General features: G+C 41.6%; 1 long non-coding RNA gene across 1 annotated transcript; it reads right to left on the reverse strand.

The window, feature by feature from the left end:
* Window positions 1–12,541: 12,541 nt before the first annotated feature.
* On the reverse strand, window positions 12,542–13,780 carry LOC149975927 (uncharacterized). The gene is made up of 2 exons (XR_016487909.1): window positions 13,498–13,780; window positions 12,542–12,729 (listed from the first exon to the last, which is right to left on the reverse strand). It is a non-coding gene; the product is annotated as an uncharacterized LOC149975927 (long non-coding RNA).
* Between the last annotated feature and the right edge of the window lie 776 nt (window positions 13,781–14,556).

Here is a 14,556-nt window from a genome sequence, read left to right on the forward strand (position 1 = left end):
TAAATAAAAAATAATAAAAAAATAAAAATAAAAAAACACCATCCCCACCGTCAAACATGGAGGGGGAAACATTATGCTTTGGGGGTGTTTTTCTGATAAGGGGACAGGACAACTTCACCGCATCAAAGGGACGATGGACGGGGCCATGTACCGTCAAATCTTGGCTGAGAACCTCCTTCCCTCAGCCAGGACATTGAAAATGGGTCATGGATGAGTATTCCAGCATGACAATGACCCAAAACACACGGCCCAGGCAACAAAGGAGTGGCTCAAGAAGGAGCATATTAAGGTCCTGGAGTGACCTAGCCAGTCTCCAGACCTTAATCCCATATAAAATCTGTGATTGCCAACAAGGGTTTTGCCACCAAGTACTAAGTCATGTTTTGCAGAGGGGTCAAATACTTATTTCCCTCATTAAAATGCAAATAAATTTATAACATTTTTAACATGCGTTTTTCTGGATTATTTTGTTGTTATTCTGTCTCTCACTGTTCAAGTAAACCTACCATTCAAATTATAGACTGATCATTTCTTTGTCAGTGGGCAAATGTACAAAATCAGCAGGGGATCAAATACTTATTTCCTTCACTGTAAAGTGCCTTCAGAAAGTATTCATACCCCTTGACTTATTTTGTTCTATTACAGCCTGAATTGGATTAAACATATATATTTTTTAATCACCAATCTACACACATTAGCCCATAATGTCAAAGTGAAAACATGGTGTTGCTTTTTTGTGCAAATATATTGAAAATGAAATACAAAAATATCTCACATCTCACACCCCTGAGTCAATACATGTTAGAATCCCCTTTGGCAGTGATTACAGCTGTGAGCATTTCTGGGTAAGTCTCTAAGAGCTTTGCACACCTGGATTGTACAATATTTGCACATTGTTATTAAAATAAATCTTCAAACTCTGTCAAGTTGGTTGTTGATCTTCACTATACAGCCATTTACAAGTCTTTACAAGTGGTTTCAAGATGATTTCAGTCAAAACTGTAACTAGGCCACTCAGGAACATTCATTGTCATATTGGTAAGCAACATCAGTATATTTGGCCTTATGTTTTAGGTTATTATCCTGCTGAAATATGAATTTGTCTACTAGTGTCTAGGATTTTTCCTGTGCTTAGCTCTATTACGTTTATTTTTATCCTAAAAAACAGCCTAGTCTTTGCCGATGACAAGCATACCAATAACATGATGCAGCACCCACCATGCTTGAGAATATGAAGAGTGGTACTCAGTGATGTGTTGTGTTGGATTTGCCCCAAATATAACACTTTGTATTCAGGACATAACGTTTATTTATTTTCCATTTATTTGCTGTTTTACTTTAGTGCCTGCCCTATTACAAACAGGATGCATGTTTTGGAGTGTTTTATTTTGTACAGGCTTTCTTCTTTTCACTCTGCTAATTAGGTTAGTATTGTGGAGTAATTACAATGTTGTTGATCCATCCTCAGATATCTTCTATCACAGACATTAAACTCTGTAACTGTTTTAAAGTCACCATTGGCCTCATGGTGAAATCCCTGAGTGGTTTTCTTCCTCTCCAGCAACTGAGTTAGGAAGGACGCCAGTATCTTGTATTGACTGGGTGTATTGATACACCATCCCAAGTCTAATTAATAACTTCACCATTTTTTATTAATTTTTTAACCCATCTACCAATAGGTGCCCTTCTTTACGAGGCATTGGAAAACATCCCTGGTCTTTGTGGTTAAATCTGTGTTTGAAATTCACTGCTGGACTTAGGGACCTTATATATAATTGTGTGTGTATGTGGCAATACAGTACCAACCCAACTTCCCTCACCTCATCTTCCATCCCATCCCAATACACACAGTTTTCATTTCCAGCTAAACAACAACTCACCAAGCCCCTAAAGAGCAACCAATCCCTCTGAAATTGGCCTATGTGGCGTCGATATGAGTCAGAAACATTTAATCTAGTGACAAATTTGATTACCATGTGTAAATAGGATAATTTTGGTCATAAAGTCAGTCTCATTGAAAACAGAGTCTGGAACCTCAGTGTGTCACGAGTAAATAAAGGTTGGGTTTGGATTACAATTATGTCAACAAATCATACCCTCTTCTGCTAAACTCCACGTGCAAATCCACCCCTCCTCCCACTTCGCTCCCCTTTACTCGAATTAGTCTGGCCCTGGCGTGTTTTGCTTGCATTCATTTTGGAACAGGGGTGCCTCCCGGGCGTGAGCCAGGTTCCTCGTTCAATGCCAAAGGTGAAGTCGGCTCAAAAAAAGTGACTAATTAGAATGTGGAGTAATGAGTAGGATCTGTGTTTTTACATGCAAAATTACTTTTGATTAAAAAAACGATTCTCAATGAAAACAAGTTTCCAAAAATGTAAATATATATATATATTTTATGGAAAGGAGATGTTATATGTTTCTGGGCGATGCACCATGCTGCCTTGATGACAATATGACTAAGCGGCGCAGATTAATGTTAGATTTGAGAAGGGCGGTCCTCCCTCGTCGCTTTTCCCTGTTCACGTTAAGGGCCATAGACCGGTGCCTCGGGGCTCGGCATAATCGGATCCACCCATTGAATTGGGCAGAGGTGTGCAACGACCCATGGTGGTTAGTACAACCAGAGATCCTGGAATATAATGAACTCTCTGCAGGGGAGGCTACTGAGGTGAGGACGGCTCATAATAATGGCTAGAACGGAGCAAACGGAATGGCATCAAACCATGTGCTTGATGTATTTGATACCATTCCACCTATTCCGCTCCAGCCATTACCAAAAGCCCATCCTCCCCAATTAAAGTGCCACCAACCTCCTCTCACTCTCTTGTATAACTTGGCAAATGACGTTAGATAATGTTATTGCTGGTTATATAGTTAGCTATACTTTGATAAAGCGAGCCAGGCTAGCTAACATTTTAGCTAACGTTAGCATAGCTAGCTAGCTAGATAACTATTTACCTAGCTACCGCATTATAACTTAGTTAGGTCATAGCTCATACAAGTTTCTAATGTATTTTGTAGATACTGATGGTTATGTAACGTTATCATTTGATAATCCTAGCGAGGCAGGGTAGTTAGCTAGAGGCTAGCTAACGTTAGCCTACAAGTTGAATTTGTAAGTTAGTTTGTAGGTCATCCAAGTGTATTTTGTATTGTCTAAGGCAAAACTAAATAATGGATGCTGCTATGGTGGTAGCTAACTCATGTCTGAGTCTGGCTAATACAGTGAACTAGGAGCAACAAATAATAACAGTGTCACCGGCCTGAATCTAATTCATTCTGGAACTACAGTCAGTCTACATCTGTAAAGCGTAGAATTAGGGTTTCACTATTTACTACAGACACAAAGTCACAATTGACTATATCGTATGTAAAAAATTAATGAAAACAAAAATGTGCTTTTTGGTCATAATTTAAGGTTAGGGTTAGGCATATGTTTAGCAGTGTGGTTAAGGTTCACATTTTAAGAAGACAAATTGTAGAAATAGGCCACATTACTTTTTTCTGAATGTGGTAACTAGTAACAACCTAGTATTAGCTTGATCCGGGTTACTGCCCTGATGACACAGATGGCCTCATCAACAACGGTAATGTGTGTTATGTGAAAGGTTGTATACCCGGTTATATAAACTAGTAGTTTAATTATCCAGCCAAGCGGATACAAGTAGTGGTCATTTTGGTTGTGAATCGCATTATCAAAAAGCTTTGTCCTATCTTTATAACAAAATGCAATTACCACTTGACTATAAATGGAACAGGGAGGACATTTGAATCAGGTTGGTGACATTTGAACTGATCAAAGTTCAAAACTGTTTTGAGTTTTGTTCCAATTCACCTTCATAACCTATCCTGGTGGAACCAGCCTGATCTCTATGTTAACCATTATTTTTCACTTCACATATTATGATATCTGAAGTGAAATAGAAAGGTGAATGCAGCAACCAGGTTGGTTCCACCAGGCTGATCATAACAGTGGCGGTCAGTGACAACAATTGTTTTTCATGAGCATGGCCTTACTTCTATTACAGCATCTTGGATAACTCTCATTCATATTCCATTCAACCAGTTCAATGTAACAGCGATAGGTTTAAGCTACTACATGATATTCTGATTTTCCCTATACCCATCATGAGGTTGCCAGCCTAATGAAAGTTTACCACGTAGGTGCACACAAGTCAAGACACAAATTTGAGGCGACAGACAGTGACACATGGACAGACAGTGACATTCAATACCGCCTTACACACTCTTGCTTGCATCTAGCTGATCTAGGTTGTAATCATTAGTCAGTTGCAACAGTTGCAAACAAGAGTTTCTATTGGACAAATTCAGGTACGTTTATCCCTGTTTTGTTCCTGTTACGTCCGTTGTTGGAATGAGACCAAGGTGCAGCGTGGTAAGCGTACATCTTTCTTTATTTATTTTGATGAACACCAAAAAAAAAGAAGAATATAAACGAACGTAAAATTCTGCAGGCTATACAGCAACTAACAAAATCAAGATCCCACAACTGAAGGTGGGAAAAAGGGCTGCCTAAGTATGATCCCCAATCATAGACAACAATAAACAGCTGCCTCTGATTGGGAACCATACTAGGCCAACAAAGAAATAGAAACATAGATTTGCACACCCAAGTCACACCCTGACCTAACCAAATAGAGAATAAAAAAGGCTCTCTAAAGTCAGGGCGTAACAGTTCCGTTTGCTTCCGTTTAAGAAATGTTTTTCAACAGAATCGGCGGAAAGAATATACCCCTGATCACGTGTAAACACAGTTCACTTTTATAACAGCCACGTTGTAGTCCTTCTATGCGTTCTCCTCCTCTTACCTTGTCCCTTCGGCTGTGGACTTCAATGCACAACACATCAGCTGTATGTGACCAGGCAAAAAAAAAACATTTCAAGCGCGCTAAACACAGCCTACATTGTTGTCACCATATTAGCTAAAGTAAGTCAGCGTAGCTAATATAACTAGTTCGTTAGTAAACCCATAATCATGCAGTAACTTTAGTGTACAGTCAGTATGCAGTTACATGGGTGAGCCCTGGTGGCAATAAATTAGAAATACCAAAAGCTTTCCTCGACTTGGAAGAGGTCAAGTGTTGTGTTGGATAGTCATAGCCACCAAGCTTGCATAGCATCCATCTGTTTGAGCAGAGTGTTTCAGTAGGCTAAACTAGCTAGCTGCATTTGCTAGCTAAGTAAGTGAAACTGAAACTGAAAAAAATGACAAAATCTATCTATTTCTCTCTTGCTTCTCCTTCATTTTAGAATAAATTAATATTATTAATAAATTCAAAACAACTATTGTTTTTCTCTCTCTTTGAGTCAACTACTCAAAGTTAGTTTAGTTTATGCTTTCAGTACTAGATTAATTCTCTGATCCTCTGATTGGGTGGAGAACATGTCAGTGCATGCTGCAAGAGCTCTGATAGGCAACGTCCTCCGGAAGTTGTCATAATTACTGTGTAAGTCTATGGAAGGGGGTGAGAACCATGAGCCTCCTAGGTTTTGTATTGAAGTCAATGTATCCAGAGAAGGACATAAGTTAGCTGTCCTCCGGCTACACCATGGGGCTACCCTATAGAGTGCTGTTGAGGCTACCGTAGACCTTCTTTGCAAAATAGCGTGTTTTAATCAATTGTCTAGTGACGTGATTATATTTAGTATAGTTTTATCTAAAGAGGATAACTTTTTAAATGTTTTACGACATTTTTATGAAATTCACTGAGGAGAATGGTCCTCCCCTTCCTCCCCTGAGGAGCCTCCACTGAATCATAACCACCATTGATAATGTAATCAGTGCTCTGTGTCTGTGTGTTTGTTTGTTTGTGACCAACACGCATCTTTGAGGGGCCAGGAGCTGATCTACGCTGCTATGCCCATCAAGGGGGCGCTGGAAAAGACCTTACCTCTAGCCTCACTCTGACAGGTTTGCCAAGGTAGCCCCATTACCACCATACAAAATGCAGATAGGCACAGTATGTGTATAGGCTGGGAATGACAATGGAAGGTGAAAGCTGCACATTGTTAAACTTTGAATGGTATTGACCTATTCAAAGCTTCCTCCGACATCTCACCATTCATCTGCTTGTAGTTATTGAGCTCAACCTGCAGGAGGTTTGTTTGTTTTGATTGAGTGGGAGGAAACAGCTGCAGGCAAGGTTCTGACAGATGGGTGTGTCTTGGTGGTGGCAAAGACACACCCAAGAAACACCCACATCAAACAACACCCCCAACTCAACTCGTTTGGCTTCTGTCATTGCCACCACCGTTTCTTGAGGAGCAAGCCCAAAAAATTAGCCAAATCAGCGGGTGTAGTTTCCCTCTCTGCATAAATCAACAGTTTGTTTTTACAACATGTAAACCAGTGTAAGGAATGGCAGGCTGTGAATGGCTGAGCCATGTCTCTGGAGTACAAGGTCTAGCGTGGGCAGGTTCTGGCCTTTTCCCCTCCTCTCCCACGTTCAACCAGCTAGCATAGCCGCAACATTAACATTCCAACCACAGCTGTGCCTCTGTGCCCCATCGCTCACTTCAAACAGTTACACAACCCTGCAAAATGCACTACTCGGTGCATGCTCACTGCTCACAGCTGACGCACCAAGCTCACTGCCAAGAGAAAATGGTAACTCACACCATCCCTGCTCAAAGCGTACATCCAGCTAACACACTCACAGTAGGCTATGCAAACACACACACACACACACACACAAACACACACACACACACACACACACACACACACACACACACACACACACACACACACACACACACACACACACACACACACACACACACACACACACACACGTACCAGCCCTGTTTGCCGTAGAGGTGAGTGCTAGAGACCCCTGGTAGATATCAAGACATACAGTACATCCCACAAGGGTATACATGCATCCACATGCCACCCACACAGTGTACATCCAGTATTGTATAGCTAGCTATACATCCCACACACCAACACAGAGTATACTGTACATAAAACACTATTTATGCAGAGCCATTTTAGCCATATCAGTGCAGTCATTAACATGCATCCCAGTGAGTCTCCCAGTGAGTCTATCTGCAGTGCTAATCTATCTCAGCCACAACTTTATCACATCTAGCACAATGAGTTAACACAAAGGACCTCAGCTCCTTTGTATGGTAATCAGCATCTGTCACTGGCACCAGTGTGTGTGTGTGTGTGTGTAGGCACACAGAGAGACTGTCTCTTCTGTTATTCACGCATCGTGTCCTCCCACTGACACACGCCACCACAACCCAACATGTGAGGGGCAAATTAGAACATGTGTGTTATCGACTGCTGTCATACTAAACACACGCTTAGGCGTCCAGGTCCCCCATCACAGTGACAGCTCATAGCCTCACACACGTTCAGGTTCCACTCCAGTAAATGCTATGCAAATCCGCTTAAACATTGTCGTTCTGAGTGATTCATTCTTGTTCTGTGTGGAACGCAAACATACACACACACATGCACACACACACATGGACACACACACACGTCAAAACAGGATTGCCCCACGACGCACACGGCTTGGCATCGCTACTATTCATGCATGTAGCCCGGGCCCTGAGATCTCCATAGAAAGTGTTACCGTGCAGCTGTTAGTGCAAAGAAGGCAAGACCGTGTGTTTTCTCTTTTCATTTCATCACAGATCACTCATAGATAGGTCTGTGAAAGCAACACGGCCGACTATGCAATATAGTAGAACCATGACAGTGATATACTAGGTGAAGCAATTGCTTATCTGTCGAGCCATCTTAGATCTAATGTGTGGAGTGAATGACGACCGGGGAGGGGAACACTTTCTGGAATGAAACGCAGCCATGAGCCCTTTTACTGCATATCAATTCAGACTGCTGACTGCGAGTCATGAATGTGGAATGTGAATAGCATGTTTAAACAGAAAGGTGTTTCATATGTTATGCTGCAGATGTAGTTGCTGTCTCAGCCTACTTCCCTTTAGCCATGTCATTAATCCATCTCAGTCGGCAACACAACAAACAATTTACTCAATGTGGAAGGAAAGGACACGACTGTGTACGTGTTTGTGTGTGTGCATGTGTGTGTGACAGAGATGCAAAGACAGAGATGCAAAGGGTGTTTCTTATTGCACACTGCTGCAGCTGTAATTGAGAGGAGAATCTAAGCTGTAGCATGAGCATGTTTAGGAGCAGAACTCTGTCAATAATCCAGTGTATTCCCTCTGGGTACAGCAATGCTTCATGATGCTGTCGCTGCACAGCCAACGGGAAGATAGAGCCTGCTGTGCTGTGTGTGCTGTGTGCCTGGACTGGAACACAATAGCATTCTGTTTTGTGCATTATTGTTAGCTATGGGCGCTAACATGTGACGCTGTAATATACTGTATGGTTTGATTGAGTAAGCTTGTGATAGCGGGCCTATCAGTTCGTGCTGCTGCTGCTGTGCATTGGGAATTAGAATTGAGGAGCTGCCAGCTAGCGTTAGCGTGTGAAACTATGGTACGTGTACTGTGCTTTGCTGTGCATTGGGAGCTGATGAGTTAGCCATGGGAGTCAGCCTTGGGAGTTAGTGTATGGGATTTAGCCACTGGAGTTAGCCATGGAGGTTGGCATGTAAAACTGCAAGATATGTTGATAGGCCGCTAGAGACGTTTTCCCAGTGATGTATGTCATGACTCCCAAAGGACTCATGTCCTATGCTCCCCTATCTTATTCCATTCATGGACTGAGGGTGGGCTTCCATGCTCTTATGGCTTGGGTGTGTCAGTAGGTGAATGTACAATGTATCAGGTGAGGCATTCGCAATGTGTACCAGTACCTGTATGTATCTATCAATGTATGAATGTGCACTGTATGTTTCTCTGAGTCAATATGGTTAAAGGTTATATAAATAAATCAGGGACACGAGGCTCTCCTAGGAAGTAAAGACCACTATCACGCCCACACACTTTCACAAGCACACATTGAGTGTAGTGGAGACTATGTGTGCTTGTGCAAGTGTGTGTGGGCGTGATAGTGGTCTTTACTTACTAGGAGAGCCTCTAGTCCAGGATTTATCTAACCTTAGATCTTCCTCCAAAACATTTCTTTTAGCTTTCGAACCCACTTTAAATGGCGTGCAGCTTATAAAGGAGTCATAAAACCTTCATTAACACTATATAAAGATGTCACAAATCATCTAGAACAGTATGTCATTCTATATAAAGGGTTTATAAATGTGGCATAACTGTTTGACATAACCCACTATGTCAAATATGACATAAATATGTGCTTTATAAAGGGTGGCATAAGCACTGCTTAATAAAGGCTTTACAAATCATATTAAATTGAAGCTTCAAAAAGCATTGGTAGAGCATTGCCAAGTCCACCCATACGTAAAAATCTATACACGCATGTCTGTAAGTTGCTTTGGATAAAAGTGTCTGCTAAATTGTATATATTATATTATGTTAATTTAAACATTTCTAGGATGGCCAAACCTCTTTCCCCGTTGGGTGCGTAGACAATATGTCACGCCCTGACCTTAGTTATCTATGTTTTATGTATTATTTTAGTCAGGTCAGGGTGTGACGAGGTTGGATATGTGTGTTTTTCCTGTCTAGGGTTTTTGTATATCTATGTTTTTTTTGTATGTCTAGGTAATGTAGGTCTTTGGTGGCCTGAATTGGTTGCCATTTTCCATTTTGGTTTTGTGGGTTATTGTCTATGTATAGTTGCATGTCAGCACTCGTGTCTTATAGCTTCACGGTCGTTTTGTTAGTTTATCACGCTGCGCCTTGGTCTCCTTGTTATGACGAACGTGACACAATATTGAACCTGACCTCAACTTTCCCCAAAATGCATTGGTAGGGCCTTTTAAAATCTGTCTTTTTTTTTTTGCAGAATTATTTATTATTATTTTATTTATTCAATTTTCTCGCTTTGGTTTTTTCAGGTTTCGGATATCCCCAATTTTTTTCTGCGTTTTCCCCATTTTTCACACTGTTTTAATATATAAAAAATAACATTTGATTTTATGTGTTCACAACATGCTTAAACCACATCAGTGAACAACTTTTGAGATTATTATTTTTTTGTGTAAAGTAGATGCCCTTTTTATCTGTAGTGCAGTAAGCAGAAATGTGATGAGTTAGCAAATCAAGTGCCCACTTGTGATGCCACTGGACAGTGAAAAATGATCAAGTTAACCTTTATTTGTGCAATTTACATGAATTTGTAGTAGTTAAGAGTTAGCTACCTCAATCGTTATTTCAAATAATTTGGGTGACTTCACAGCAATTGCTAGGTAGCTACATAACACAATTTACCTAGCAGGCTTAGCTAAATTAAAGTCAGTCACGACTCATTCAGTCACAACTCATAGTCATGTCATGAGATTTGTGAAAGAAAGAGGAATATAATAATATGAATCAAATGGAGTTTCCCATCGCCCCATGTTAGAGTATTTCTAGTGCAGAACAGAAATACCCTTGTACAGATGGTGTGACAAAGGCATTTCCTAATGGTGTGTATACAGTTAGCAGGTTTAACTATCTCTGTTGTTACTTTTAAGGTTGGAACCAACATGCAGTACCTCCAGCAGGCAGAGAGGCAGCTCAGGGACCAGCTACATTATTCACAGCCCTGTGTAATGTTCAATGTAATTGCATTGTTGGACTTAAAAAATAAATAAATGTAATTGTATTGTTATAAAAAAAAAAGGAAATGTATGATTTAAACATGTCTTTAATGTTTATTTGTTTTAGCTGTTAGTGATAATTGTTTTGTGTTAATACATTTGTATTTACATCATTAAGCCTTTATGTATGTGTTACTAATGACCTAAAGGGTCTCACTTCAAACAAGGTATTACAGGACACTACATGAAGTTTCAATAAATAGGTTACTAACGTTCTGCTGATTTATGAAGGTTCTCTCATGATCCACAGGTTACTGTAGGGTGTGAGAGGTATTGAAATGAATCAATGGACCTACAAAGGTTGTGCTTGTGTAAGTGTCAGAGCCAAGATGATTTGGAGGAGTCCAGCCCTGAGACTACTGCACCAGGTATTCCTCTTCTGTTCCCATGCTGGAGACCAGGGCTTGATTACAACCTGTTACAATGGTGCCAACATTTTGTGGTTGGGTGAATGTGTCAAAGACCTGACTGGGCCCAGCACCCCACAGTATGGTCTGTTATATTGTTGTGTCGAAGACCTGACTGGGCCCAGCACCCCACAGTATGGTCTGTTATATTGTTGTGTCGAAGACCTGACTGGGCCAAGCACCCCACAGTATGGTCTGTTATATTGTTGTGTCGAAGACCTGACTGGGCCCAGCACCCCACAGTATGGTCTGTTATATTGTTGTGTCGAAGACCTGACTGGGCCCAGCACCCCACAGTATGGTCTGTTATATTGTTGTGTCGAAGACCTGAATGGACCCAGCACCCCACAGTATGGTCTGTTATATTGTTGTGTCGAAGACCTGACTGGGCCCAGCACCCCACAGTATGGTCTGTTATATTGTTGTGTCGAAGACCTGACTGGGCCCAGCACCCCACAGTATGGTCTGTTATATTGTTGTGTCGAAGACCTGACTGGGCCCAGCACCCCACAGTATGGTCTGTTATATTGTTGTGTCGAAGACCTGACTGGGCCCAGCACCCCACAGTATGGTCTGTTATATTGTTGTGTCGAAGACCTGACTGGACCCAGCACCCCACAGTATGGTCTATTATATTGTTGTGTCTAAGACCTGACTGGGCCCAGCACCCCACAGTATGGTCTGTTATATTGTTGTGTCGAAGAACTGACTGGACCCAGCACCCCACGGTGTGGCTTGTTATGTGACCGACGTCAGTTCAATTATTTGAATTCCATTTCGTTCTTGTTTTTTTCTGCGAGCTCAATGTGCACATTGCACAGTTTCTCTAGAGATAAAACAGATCCAGCCTGAACTGTGTGATGTAGTAGGGAGTTGTAGTTTCAAGCAGACCAATATTCTACATAGGTTAGCACATAAAACGTGGTAATTAACTACAATTACCATAATCCATTGTGCATCTACTTCTGTCTTTCTTTTATGCCTGCTTTGGAAGAGACAAGGATGCGTGATTGTGAGGTGATAAAGAGAGTAGCTGTTGCTTCGTACGCTATCTCTACCTGAAATTACATGATGATATAAGTGATTGATAGTTGGTATTCAGCAGTCCTAAAAGTATGCCTTATTTACTTTGAAGAACTACAAAATAGTGATTTTGTCAGACAGCATAGGCAGCATCTTTATAGAGGTTAGATAAAACAAATGTAATATACACAACAACTGAAATATTTTATTAAACTGAAGTAATGTGAATAAATTATGGTTAAGAAATGATAAGCAGTAATTGGCAGTCACTACCATCATGGGACTTTTATGAATTGTTTTATTCTGTGTTGTTACACCATTCACCTTTCAACCCCACATACACCATTCACCATTCAACACCACATACATCGAAAACCATGATTATATAAGGGCACAGAGTGAGACCCAGATGCAGACACAGGAGGCAGATGGTTTGAGTCTCTGATATTTATTATAATCCAAGGGGCAGGCAAGAGAATGGTCGTGGACAGGCAAAATATCGTTAACAATGTCAGAGTCCAGGAGGTACAGAGTGGCAGGCAGGCTCGAGGTCAGGGCAGGCAGTTTGTTCAGGCAGGCGAGTTCAGAGTCAAGGCAGGCAAGGGTCAAAACTGGGATGACTAGCAAAAGAGAGATAATAAAAAGCAGGAGCATGGAAAACCACACTGGTTGACTTAACATGACAAGACAAACTGGCAACAGACAACCAGAGAACACCGGAATAAATACCCAAGGACTAATGGGGAAAACGGGTGACACCTGGAGGTGGGTAGAGACAATCACAAAGACATGTGAAACACATCAGGGAGTGACAGATTATCTTCTAATAATCGAATCGAACCACCCTCAAAAAGCCCTAATCGCTCAGCACTATCCACCAGACCTTCTGCGCATTTTGGCGGAAGTGTCTGGGAAAGAAATGAGGTGTAATGTGACTAACATGACTTGCGTTGAAGAGTGTGCATCCTTCAGCACAACATGTCACCCTTTATAAAACACAAGTTTGTATCATATTCGACATAGTGGGTTATGTCACATTGACATTGGTGATTATGTCTCACAGTTATGCCACATTATGAAGCTGAACATAGTTTAAAGCGGGACCAACTTTCTTTAACATCCTTAACCCCTTCCACCTTTCTTTCCGCCCTGTAACTTCTCCCACAGTTAGTGCTATCTGTAATCCTTGGTACGTACCTACCCTAAAACCTAACCCTAACCTTAACCCGGTGCCGACAGAGATGGCCACCTCGCTTCGCGTTCCGAGGAAACTATGTAGTATTTTTTGTTTTTACGTGATATTTCTTACATTGGTACCCCAGGTCATCTTAGGTTTCATTACATACAGTCGGAAGGAACTACTGAATATAAGAGCAACGTCAACTCACCATCAGTACGACCAGGAATATGACTTTCGCGAAGCGGATCCTGTGCTCTGCCTTCCACCCAGGACAATGGAATGGATCCCAGCCTGCGACCCAAAATAACGATGTCATAAAAGAGGCAAACAAAGCGGTCTTCTGGTCAGGCTCCGGAGACGGGCACATTGCACACCACTCCCTAGTGTACTACTCGCCAATGAATTATGGTGGAAAATAAGTATTTGGTCACCTACAAACAAGCAAGATTTCTGGCTCTCACAGACCTGTAACTTATTCTTTAAGAGGCTCCTCTGTCCTCCACTCGTCCTCCACTCACCTGTTTGAACTTGTTATCAGTATAAAGACACCTGTCCACAACCTCAAACAGTCACACTCCAAACTCCACTATGGCCAAGACCAAAGAGCTGTCAAAGGACACCAGAAACAAAATTGTAGACCTGCACCAGGCTGTGAAGATTGAATCTGTGATAGGTAAGCAGCTTGGTTTGAAGAAATCAACTGTGGGAGCAACTATTAGGAAATGGAAGAAATACAAGACCACTGATAATCTCCCTCGATCTGGGGCTCCATGCAAGATCTCACCCCGTGGGGTCAAAATGATCACAAGAATGGTGAGCAAAAATCCCAGAACCACACGGTGAATGACCTGCAGAGAGCTGGGACCAAAGATACAAAGCCTACCATCAGTAACACACTACGCCGCCAGGGACTCAAATCCTGCAGTGCCAGACGTATCCCCCTGCTTAAGCCAGTACATAACCAGTCCTGTCTGAAGTTTGCTAGAGAGCATTTGGATGACCCAGAATAAGATTGGGAGAATGTCATATGGTCAGATGAAACCAAAATATAACTTTTTGGTAAAAACTCGTCGTGTTTGGAGGACAAAGGAGTGGCCTCATAAGAAGCATTTCAAGGTCCTGGAGTGGCCTAGCCTGTCTCCAGATCTCAACCCCAAGGTTGTGGACAGGTGTCTTTTATACTGATAACAAGTTCAAACAGGTGCCATTAATACAGGTAACGAGTGGAGGACAGAGGAGCATCTTAAAGAAGAAGTTGCAGGTCTTT

The sequence above is a fragment of the Oncorhynchus mykiss genome, chromosome 17 (genome assembly GCF_057628025.1).
Source record: "Oncorhynchus mykiss isolate SJ-2025 chromosome 17, ASM5762802v1, whole genome shotgun sequence".
NCBI lineage: Eukaryota > Metazoa > Chordata > Actinopteri > Salmoniformes > Salmonidae > Oncorhynchus > Oncorhynchus mykiss.